Source organism: Lagenorhynchus albirostris, chromosome 8 (genome assembly GCF_949774975.1).
Source record: "Lagenorhynchus albirostris chromosome 8, mLagAlb1.1, whole genome shotgun sequence".
Classification (NCBI taxonomy): domain Eukaryota; kingdom Metazoa; phylum Chordata; class Mammalia; order Artiodactyla; family Delphinidae; genus Lagenorhynchus; species Lagenorhynchus albirostris.
The window spans coordinates 35,766,582-35,778,883 of record NC_083102.1 but is presented as its reverse complement, the minus strand read 5'-3'; positions in this window follow the sequence as shown (position 1 = coordinate 35,778,883).

The following is a 12,302-nucleotide window of genomic DNA, read 5'->3' as shown; positions in this document are numbered from 1 at the left end:
TTTTTTCTGCTCTGCAGTAGTTATTTCCACTATTTTATCTTCCAGGTCACTTATCCGTTCTTCTGCCTCAGTTATTCTGCTATTGATCCCATCTAGAGTACTTTTAATTTCATTTATTGTGTTGTTCATCGTTGCTTGTTTCATCTTTAGTTCTTCTAGGTCCTTGTTAACTGATTCTTGTAATTTGTCCATTCTATTGTCCATTCTATCTCCAAGATTTCGGATCAACCTTACTATCATTATTCTGAATTCTTTTTCAGGTAGACTGCCTATTTCCTCTTCATTTGTTAGGTCTGGTGGTTTTTTATCTTGCTCCTTCATCTGCTGTGTGTTTTTCTGTCTTTTCATTTTGCTTATCTTACTGTGTTTGGGGTCTCCTTTTTTGCAGGCTGAAGGTTCGTAGTTCCTGTTGTTTTTTGTGTCTGTCCCCAGTGGCTAAGGTTGGTTCAGTGGGTTGTGTAGGCTTCCTGGTGGAGGGTACTAGTGCCTGTGTTCTGGTGTATGAGGCTGGATCTTGTCTTTCTGGTGGGCAGGTCCACGTCTGGTGGTGTGTTTTGGGGTGTCTGTAGACTTACTATGATTTTGGGCAGCCTCTCTGCTAATGGGTGGGGTTGTGTTCCTGTCTTGCTAGTTGTTTGGCATAGGATGTCCAGCACTGTAGCTTGCTGGTCGTTGAGTGAAGCTGGGTGCTGGCGTTGAGATGGAGATCTCTCGGAGATTTTTGCTGTTTGATATTATGTGCAGCTGGGAGGCCTCTTGTGGACCAGTGTCCTGAAGTTGGCTCTCCCACCTCAGAGGCACAGCACTGACTCCTGGCTGCAGCACCAAGAGCCTTTCATCCACAGGGCTCCTTAATTTGGGATGATTCGTTGTCTATTCAGGTATTCCACAGATGCAGGGTATATCAAGTTGATTGTGGAGCTTTAATCCGCTGCTTCTGAGGCTGCTGGGAGAGATTTCCCTTTCTCTTCTTTGTTCTAACAGTTCCCAGGGGCTCAGCTTTGGATTTGGCCCCGCCTGTGCGTGTAGGTCGCCGGAGGGCGTGTGTTCTTTGCTCAGACAGGACGGGGTTAAAGGAGCCGCTGATTCGGAGGCTCTGGCTCACCCAGGCCGGGGGGTAGGGAGGGTCACGGAGTGCGGGGCGGGCCTGCAGCGGCAGAGGCCGGCGTGACGCTGCAGCCTGAGGGCGCCGTGCGCTCTCCCGGGGGAGCCGTCCCTGGATCCCGGGACCCTGGCAGTGGCGGGCTGCACAGGCTCCCCGGAAGGGCGTGTGGCTAGTGACCTGTGCTCGCACACAGGCCTCCTGGCGGCAGCAGCAGCGGCCTCAGCGTCCCATGTCCGTCTCTGGGCTCCGCAATCTTAGCCGCGGCTCGCGCCCGTCCCTGGAGCCCTCTCAAGCAGCGCTCTTAATCCCCTCTCCTCGCGCACCAGGAAACAAAGAGGGACGTAAAAGTCTCTTGCCTCTTCGGCAGGTCCAGACCCCTCCCCGGACTCTCTCCCGGCCAGCCGCGGCGCACCAACGCCCTGCAGGCTGTGTTCACGCCGCCAACCTCAGTCCTCTCCCGGCGCTCCGACAAAAGCCGGAGCCTCAGCTCCCAGTCCCGCCCGCCCCGGCGGGCGAGCAGACAAGCCTCTCGGCTGGTGAGTGCCGGTCGGCCCGATCCTCTGCGCTGGAATCTGTCCGCTTTGCCCTCCGCACCCCTGTTGCTGTGTTCTCCTCCGCGGCTCCCAAGCTCCCCCACTCCGCCTCCCGAAGTCTCCACCCGCGAAGGGGCTTCCTAGTGTGTGGACACTTTTCCTCCTTCACAGCTCTCTCCCGCTGGTGCAGGACCCGTCCCTATCCTTTTGTCTCTGTTTAGTTTTTTCTTTTGCCCTAACCAGGTACGTGGGGGGTTCCTTGCCTTTTGGGAGGTCTGAGGTCTTCTGCCAGCGTTCAGTAGGTGCTCCGTAGGAGTTGTTCCACGCGTAGATGTACTTCTGGTGTATCTGTGGAGAGGAAGGTGATCTCCGCGTCTTACTCTTCCGCCATCTTCCCGGAAGTCTCGGGTGATATGTTTTTATTTCTTAATCTGTTTGACTTAGTTATGTGAATTTGAAAACAATAGATATTTATTACCACATAATCTTAGCATGGTGCCACTGTTGGGCCCCCAGGAAATACTTCTTCTCATCTCTTGCCACCATGTCTGAATTCCAAGAAGATTTGCTGGTTGTTCCACTGCTTTTTTTTCCTTTGTGCTTCACCCGGTTTCCCTTGCTCCAGCCTTTTTTATTATATGAACATTTGTTGAGATTAATGCACCTTGGTCACAAAGTCCTGTCAGTAAATTGCTATAGTGCAGTAAAGACCATGTAGAAGTGCCAACTAGAACAGATGCCATTCTTAACTTCATTTTCTCAAACAGGGAAATGCTTAAGGATTTAAAATTGGAACAAATCTTCAGATAAGCAACCATGAATTGGCAGAATTAGGAATTCTGAGAGAAAGCCTAAAAACTCCTGAAAAATTAAATGCATGTTTAGAAAGCTGATTTTGACAAATGTAAAATTATAAGGTAGACTTTCAGTCCATTTTTTAACACCCCTGCAAAGCTGTAGTCACAGATGTTCTTCATTCCAAGCCCAGACGTGAGCAATGCCCTGAGTCAATTCTACCAGAGCAGGGTGTACATGATGAGCCTGAGATGCTTGATTGGAATCAGGATAGACCATATTCATTCATCAGGGTCACACCTGATGTAGCCTGTGCCTAACAGATGTCCCTGTACTGGTAACACCTTCATTGCAGTACCTGCTTTGTTTCCTGGCTAGGATGAGTCCCACTCCTAGTACTTTATGCAATTGACTGAGATCTTGTTCAGAAGTATCTTATTTTTCATAATTGGGATGATAACATTTACTCAATTTTGAGTATTGTTTATTGCGTTGTATCTCTAGCTGCGTACCCAGATATTATCCTTCCTGCAAGTGCTGTTAGAAGTAAGCTGGAATTTGTTGTGACTTTTTGCATACCTTGGACAGGACCTAGCTTTTATGCTAGTCAGCTATTCTCAGAACAACTTGACCCCTTCAGACTTCTGGGCAGAGTTCCCAGCATATCTCATGGGCTTGCCCATATTATCATGTGGTTCTCATGAGATGGAATTACATTAGGGTAAAAAAGTTCCAAGAAAACAATATTAAGGATGTTAGAAAAATCTAATATTATGACTCATGGTATAGAAAAGTTGACTTAAAAAATAATTCAGTAAAAATCAAGTACAGTTGAAATAAGGTATGTAATAGGAGCTAGGCTCTGGGTCCAGTGATGAATATAAAGTATAAAATTTGTAGAGTCTCAACACTTGAGTGAGAAAAGCAGGGGTTTTTGAACTTCCAGAGACAAAAGATGGATACTAGAATCATTAAACAAATGTGATCTTAGCAATTATTAAGTAAAATTCATTATATAATACAGGAATTCCTTTCTATGACATTGCGGAAACTGATCACCCACGACTTGAATTTTTGCAGCTCTGGGGAACTTATTACTTGTAAGTTCCACTCCATAAAGGAGTGGCCACTCCATAAAGGAAAATAATAAGGGAATATATTTTCTTCTTAATAAGTGGAAAAGGGCCAATAACAAAACACTAAAGATTTTTTTTTTTTTTGCGGTACGCGGGCCTCTCACTGTTGTGGCCTCTCCCGTTGCAGATCACAGGCTCCAGACGCGCGGGCTCAGCAGCCCAGCCGCTCCGTGGCATATGGGATCTTCCCGGACTGGGGCACGAACCCGTGTCCCCTGAATCGGCAGGCAGACGCTCAACCACTGCACCACCAGGGAAGCCCAACAAAACACTAAAGATTTTTAATGGCTAAAAAGACTTTTAATATTTTTTAGCAGGGAAAGCTGAAATCTACAGTGTGAACTAGACTGGGCATGACTCTGGGCCTCAGGGCAAAAATGCTACAATAGGGAAGAATAAATAAATATTTCCTATTTACATTAGCTCCATTCAAATGTGCAGATCTGGATCCCCTACATCTAAGGGGATCTAAGAATATGCTTTAAATCACTGCAGCCACACGGTTATCCTGTTATTCCTTTTTTGATACTGAATAATGGCAAATGCCTAAGATGTGAGAGTCATATTGGAACGCATATTTCTTTCACCATAAAAAGACAAGTTATATATTTATATATAAATATATAAAAATATGTGTATAAATTTATATCTATATATATTTATCTGCATATATATGTGTATATATATTTATTTCCATTGACTGAAAAGACCAGTCAGATGAAAGAAGGAGACATGTTTTCACACTAGCCTTTCCCATGCTAATCTGAGAATCACAGACTAGAGAGAATATCACAGAATCACAGAGCAACAAAGCATTAGTACTGGAAAGGACCATGGAGATGTATTCTTCCTATAAATGGGCCTACAGACTGTTTTTAGTCTCAGAACTTCTTTTTCCAACAAAAAATTATACATGAAAATTCAGTGTTAAAAAAGATGAGAACCTGTCCCTCTCCCCACTTTCCTCCCTCCCCCTTCATTCCCTCTGTCCCTTTCTCCTGCTTTCCCTCTCTTCCTCCCTGCTGACCAGCACTGAGGCACCATCATTGAAGCCTATGACTGTATTGGCTGGACTGTCAAACAAGCCATCCTCTTCTAAAGGGCAGCGCTTATTTACTGGGGCATAGGACCATAGAAATAATTTGAATTACTCTCTTAGAACTACAAGAGGGGGAAAGCAAGACTGAGAATTTCTATCATTCAAGTAACTCATCAGGAATGATGATTTAAACAAATCAAGAAATTCAACTTGTAAGAGCTTTAGCCCACAAGGACACCAAGACCCTAACTTTGCTTCTTAAAGGCCCTCTCGCAAAGGAATGTAAATTTGGGGGGACAAAGCTTATCAAGAATCAAATTATCATTCTTGAAAGATATTGAAATCAATTGGAATCTTTTCTCAATTCATAAACTTGATCAGTTAGATCAAACTAAAATGGTGATGTCTTTTTTGACATTAGGTAAAAGAATTAATTGAAGATCAGGTAGAAATCCTTAAATTAAAAAAGAACAGACAAGGTAAATATATATTGCACATATTTTTGACCAGTGTGAAGTATGTGATTGATAGTTTCCGTACCACTGAGGAAAATCTAAACTTGTTCACAATTTTGGATTTTCATGATTTTTCATGATTATTAGATGGATTGTCACCCCAGCTCTTGGTGAGGCAGGCAACATCAAGCACAAATACCCTACTTCTCATTAACATTGAATAAGGGCCTACCTGAAGATTATGACTTTTCAAAGAGTACTGCATTCATTTGATCTCAATTAATAGAATCAAGAAAGTGGAATGAGATAGAAAAGCTTTAGGAAAATCTAAAGCACCAGGGGTTCTTTAACATTGACATGTGACAATTTTTGCTCCTCATAAGTCACAATAGAAATGTGGCCGTTATTCATAAGCAAGGTATTGCAGAGCTTTGTGTGTCCCTTTTCAGAAGGCTAAGTTATACGTAGTGCAATAAGAGAGAGGAAGCTGTAATGCCTGCCAAATTTGTAGAAGATATCCCTCTTTACTCAGGAATTATGCTTACTTGTTGATTAACATTTCTGTCAGGGAGTAGAGAGGGAATTATCTCTTAATGTCCTAAACCAGGTAAGAGATTCTGCTTGGATGTCACCTCAGGTCCACTATTTTTGTCTTGATAAAGTAATAAAAAGATCATATGACCCTCTCCCTCTTAAGTGGTTGCTTGTGTTTGTTCATGGAGTTTGACTACCAGCTTTGAGCAAACTGCTGTGAATGACCCCTTGTTCAGATGAGCTATACCAGCTCTGGTTTCCTGGATATTCTGGTGTTGAAAGAAATCTTACCCTTGGAAAATGGCTTAAAGTTGTGCTTAATTACTTACTATTTTCTTGAATAGGAGATAGCTAACACATGAGACTGTACCTTAAGAGCATTACCTAATGTAATTCTTATTTTGCTTATATTTCTAGTCAATTATACTAACAGATATTCATTGAATGAGTTAATATTCAGGGTTAATAGAGTAGAATGAAGAAATGATTTACATGAAAAAGATTACAAGAATCTAAATTTGTAATTTAACAGAGAAAATTGGGTGCAAACAGAAGGGGTGAAAATGAAAACACATTACAAAATATTCTACGGAGATAGAACACTCACAAAATCAAACATACCTAGCAGTTGCTGGACTGTGACCAACCAATGGTATTTACAGGGAAAATATTCTTAAGTAAAGATGTCTAACGAACTTCATGGATGTTCTATAAAAGGTCAGAGATAATAAAACTTCTTGGGGCATTTCACTGGAACCACTATAGTGTTTTCTGCTTCATCATGACCAGACGGGCTGCTTTGGATTATAGTATAACTGTTTTTACAGAAGAATGTGGTGTGTGTGTGTGTGTGTGTGAAAGAGAAACTATATCTCTGAATGAAATTAGGTGATTAATGCATTTTTTGAACATTTATATTCCATGTCTACTGACACTTTGTTTCAAAGTATTATAGAAATGAAACTAATTGATTATCTCACATGGGAAATTGGGAAAATATTTTTCTTTTTCCACTCCTTTAACTCTGCATCTGATTGGTCATTAGAACATGTTGAGCTTCTTTTATATCCTTCTGCTCCTCTCCTCAATTGCTGACCCTGCCTTAAGTTTGGAGCTTACAAACTTTACTAGGTAATGGAATAGCTTACTCCTAAGTCTCTTGCCTCCCATGTGTTCTCCTTTCACTACATCTTTCACATTGCCCCTGAGTTCTTCTGAAAAGAGAGATCTGATCCAATTGCTCCTTTTAAAAGCAAACAACTTAGATGGCTCCCCATGGTTGACAGAAAAAGTTTAGCATTCCTTTTTTTCAACTATGAATTCCTCTAAGAAACATTCTTTGACTATGTTTGCTGCCAGTGTTCCATACTCTTAAAGATTTTTGTCTTTTCCCTGTCATAAGATCTTAACCAAAATGTGTTGTAAATCTTGATTTAATTATTGACCTACTATGACCTACTATGACCTACTATGCTTACATGGTCAGTCTTGTTTCCAGTTGTATCAGTCTTTCTAATAGTCACTGCTATATAGTACGTGCTCATTAAATATGAAAGTTAAGTCTTGGAACATTTGGGCCTTAATTCGGTTTAGTTGTATACTTCATGCCCTTCTTATGCCTTCTGCAGTACATCTGTTCCTCAACACTTTCCAAAAGCTCTTGGCTTTTCCCCTTGGTACTGTCTCCATGTAACATCTAGAGAGAATATCACAGAATCACAGAGCAACAAAGCATTAGTACTGGAAAGGACCATGGAGATGTATTCTTCCTATAAATGGGCCTACAGACTGTTTTTAGTCTCAGAACTTAGCAATATCTTACCTGTTTTTTAAGGCAGACTTCTATTATAATTCCACATTATCTTTGAGGACTTCTCTCATCTTTTTGGCTTATTTGCTTTATTTTTTGTAATCCAATTGCATGCTCTTTTGGACCTCTACTATGGCACTAAACTCTTTCTGCTTGGGAATGCAGTTAGTTTTTAATCTCTCATTTCTTTCACTTCTTTGAAAGTGTCTTGAGGGCACAGGTGACGCTTAACTCATCTTAGTTGCCTCCATAGCATAGATAAATAAACCAATAATTTCATGAAGAAGAGGCTTACTAAGTTTTTATTAAGTGGAGGTTTGATAGATAAGTATATTTCTATGAGTATTCTTCTGAACTCATTGCTTTAGGATGTCAGAGATACTATATTAGATGAGTTCTTTGGCCAAATAGGTTTGGAAAATACTGCGTTAAACAGAGTCAAACACATAAAAAAAAAAACTGAGATGCTTATCCGAGCCCTAAATGCTGAAGTTTTTTTTTTTTTTGAAGAAATATTGTACCTAGCATTTCCAAACTTACCTGGCCACAGAGTCTTCAGTCACAGAATGATGTGCTATGTATGAGTCCAGTGAGATCTGGCTGGTTCCTGTCTTAGAGGTGAGAACAGTTGCAAATTTCAAGCCAGATAGCCTGGGAGTTAAGTAGATTAGGGATTAAATCTTTAACAGAATTTGGCGCCTGAAGATGCTCTGATCTTCCTGCAGCTGCAGCCACTGACTTTTGAGCATTTTAGGGTTACTCAGCAGGTCAGGCATTGTTAGAAGATTTTTTTAACATTCTGAATGTATAAAGTACACTTAGGTGTTATAGAATGTCTCAATATTATGTAATTTATATGTGTATAGGATATTATATGAACATTCTCACAATGAATTGTTACGTGATTTCTCTTAACATATATATATATTTACATATTTTCTATAGCATGTGAGGACAATGAAGAACAATTTTATAGGTGCACAATTGTGTGGACTTTTTTTTTTTAATTTTAACATCTTCAATGGAGTATAATTGCTTTACAATGGTCTGCTTGTTTCTGCTTTATAGCAAAGTGAATCAGCTATACACATACATATATCCCCATATCTCCTCCCTCTTGCGTCTCCCTCCCACCCTCCCTATCCCTCCCCTCTAGGTGGTCACAAAGCACTGAGCTAATCTCCCTGTGCTATGTGGCTGCTTCCCACTAGCTATATATTTTACATTTGCTAGTGTGTATATGTCCAGGCCATTCTCTCACTTCGTCCCAGCTTACCCTTCCCACTCCCCGTGTCCTCAAGTCCATTCTGTACGTCTGTGTCTTTATTCCTGTCCCACCCCTAGGTTTGTCAGAACCACTTTTTTTTTTTTTTACATTCCATATATATGTGTTAGCATATGGTATTTGTATTTCTCTTTCTGACTTACTTCACTCTGTATGACAGACTCTAAGTCCATCCACCTCACTGCAAATAACTCAATTTCATTTCTTTTTATGGCTGAGTAATATTCCATTGTATATATGTGCCACATCTTCTTTATCCATTCATCTGTTGATGGACACTTAGGATGCTTCCATATCCTGGCTATTGTAAATAGGGCTGCAATGAACATTGTGGTACATGATGACTCTTTATGAATTATGGTTTTCTCAGTGTATATACCCAGTAGTGGGATTGCTGGGTCGTATGGTAGTTCTGTTTTTAGTTTTTTAAGGAACTCCCGTACTGTTCTCCATAGTGGCTGTATCAATTTACATTCCCACCAACAGTACAAGAGGGTTCCCTTTTTGCTATACCATCTTCAGCATTTATTGTTTGTAGATTTTTTGTTGATGGCCACTCTGACTGGTGTGAGGTGATACCTCATTGTAGTTTTGATTTGCATTTCTCTAATGACTAGTGATGTTGAGCATCCTTTCATGTGTTTGTTGGCAATCTGTATATTTTCTTGGGAGTAATGTCTATTTAGGTCTTCTACCCATTTTCGGATTGGGTTGTTCATTTTTTTGATATTGAGCTGCATGAGCTGCTTGTAAATTTTGGAGATTAATCCTTTGTCAGTTGCTTCATTTGCAAATATTTTCTCCCATTCTCAGGGTTGTCTTTTTGTCTTGTTTATGGTTTCCTTTGCTGTGCAAAAGCTTTGAAATTTCATTAGGTCCCATTTGTTTATTTTTGTTTTTATTTCCATTTCTCTAGGAGGTGGGTCAAAGAGGATCTTGCTGTGAATTATGTCATAGAGTGTTCTGCCTATGTTTTCCTCTAAGAGTTTTATAGTGTCTGGCCTTACATTTAGGTCTTTAATACATTTTGAGTTTAGTTTTGTGTATGGTGCTAGGGAATATTCTAATTTCATTCTTTTACATGTAGCTGTCCAGTTTTCCCAGCACCACTTATTGAAGAGGATGTCTTTTCTCTATTGTATATTCTTGCCTCCTTTATCAAAGATAAGGTGACCATATGTGCGTGGGTTTATCGCTGCGCTTTCTATCCTGTTCCATTGATCTCTCTTTCTGTTTTTGTGCCAGTACCATACTGTCTTGATTACTGTAGCTTTGTAGTGTAGTCTGAAGTCTGGGAGCCTGATTCCTCCAGATTAGTTTTTCTTTCTAAAGATTGCTTTGGCTATTCAGGGTCTTTTGTGTTACCATACAAATTGTGAAATTTTTTGTTCTAGTTCTGTGAAAAGTGCCAGTGGTAGTTTGATAGGGACTGCATTGAATCTGTAGATTGCTTTGGGTAGTAGAGTCATTTTCACAATGTTGATTCTTTCAATCCAAGAACACGGTATATCTCTCCATCAGTGTCTTATAGTTTTCTGAGTATAGGTCTTTTACCTCCTTAAGTAGGTTTATTCCTAGATATTTTATTGTTTTTGTTGCAGTGGTAAATGTTTCCTTAATTTCTCTTTCTGATTTTTCATCTTAGTGTATAAGAATGCAAGAGATTACTGTGCATTAGCTTTGTATCCTGCTACTTTACTCCAGTAGTTTTTTGGTAGCATCTTTAGGATTCTCTATGTATAATATGTCATCTGCAAACAGTGACAGCTTTACTTCTTCTTTTCTGACATGGATTCGTTTTATTTCTTTTTCTTCTCTGATTGCTGTGGCTAAAACTTCCAAAACTATGTTGAATAATAGTGGTGAGAGTGGACAGCCTTGTCTTGTTCCTGATGTTAGAGGAAATGGTTTCAGGTTTTCACCATTGAGAAGGATGTTGGCTCTGGGTTTGTCATTTATGGCCTGCGTTATGTTGAGGTAAGTTCCGTGTATGCCTACTTTCTGGAGGGTTTTTATCATAAACAGGTGTTGAATTTTGTCGATAGCTTTTTCTGCATCTATTGAAATGATCATATGGTTTTTCTCCTTCAATTTGTTAATATGGTGTATCACATTGTTTGATTTGCATATATTGAAGAATCCTTGCATTCCTGGGATAAACCCGACTTGATGATGGTGTATGATCCTTTTAATGTGCTGTTGGATTCTGTTTGCTAGTATTTTGTTGAGGATTTTTACATCTATATTCATCAGTGCTATTGGCCTGTAGTTCTCTTTGTTTGTGACATCTTTGTCTGGTATTGGTATCAGGGTGATGGTGGCCTCATAGAATGAGTTTAGGAGTGTTCCTCCCTCTGCTTTATTTTGGAAGAGTTTGAGAAGCATAGGTGTTAGCTCTTCTCTAAATGTTTTATAGATTTCGCCTTTGAAGCCATCGGGTTCTGAGCTTTTGTTTGTTGGAAGATTTTTCATCACAGTCTCAACTTCAGTGCTTGTGATTGGTCTGTTTATATTTTCTATTTCTTCCTGGTTCAGTCTTGGAAGGTTGTGATTTTCTAAGAATTTGTCCATTTCTTCCAGGTTGTCCATTTTATTGGCATGTAGTTGCTTGTAGTAATCTCTCATGATCCTTTGTATTTCTGCAGTGTCAGTTGTTACTTCTCCTTTTTCATTTCTAATTCTATTGATTTGAGCCTTCTCTCTTTTTTTCTTGATGAGTCTGGCTAATGGCTTATCAATTTTGTTTATCTTCTCAAAGAACCAGCTTTTAGTTTTATTGATCTTTGCTATTGTTGCCTTCATTTCTGTTTCATTTATTTCTGATCTGATCTTTGTGATTTCCGTCCTTCTGCTAACTTTGGGTGTTTTTTTTTTTTTTGGTCTTCTTTCTCTAATTGCTTTAGGTGTAAGGTTATGTTATTTATTCGAGATGTTTCTTATTTCTTGAGGTAGGATTGTATTGCTATAAACTTCCCTCTTAGAACTGCTTTTGCTGCATCCCATAGATTTTGGGTCATCGTGTTTTCATTGTCATTTGTTTCTTGGTATTTTTTGATTTCCTCTTTGATTTGTTCAGTGATCTCTTGGTTATTAAATAGTGTACTGTTTAGCCTCCATTTGTTTGTATTTGTTACAGATTTTTTTTCTGTAACTGATATCTAGTCTCATAGAATTGTGGTCAGAAAAGATACTTGATACGATTTCAGTTTTCTTAAATTTACCAAGGCTAGATTTGTGACCCAAGATATGATCTATCCTGGAGAATGTTCTGTGAGCACTTGAGAAGAAAGTGTTTTCTGTTGCTTTTGGTTGGACTGTCCTGTAAATGTCAGTTAAGTGTGTCTTGTTTAATGTATCATTTAAAGCTTGTGTTTCCTTATTTATTATCATTTTGGATGATCTTTCCATTGGTGAAAGTGGGGTGTTAAAGTCCCCTACTATGAATGTGTTACTGTCGATTTCCCCTTTTATGGCTGTTACTATTTGCCTTATGTATTGTGGTGCTCCTATGTTGGGTGCATAAATATTTACAATTGTTATATGTTCTTCTTGGATTGATCCCTTGATCATTATTTAGTGTCCTTCTTTATCTCTTGTAATAGTCTTTTTA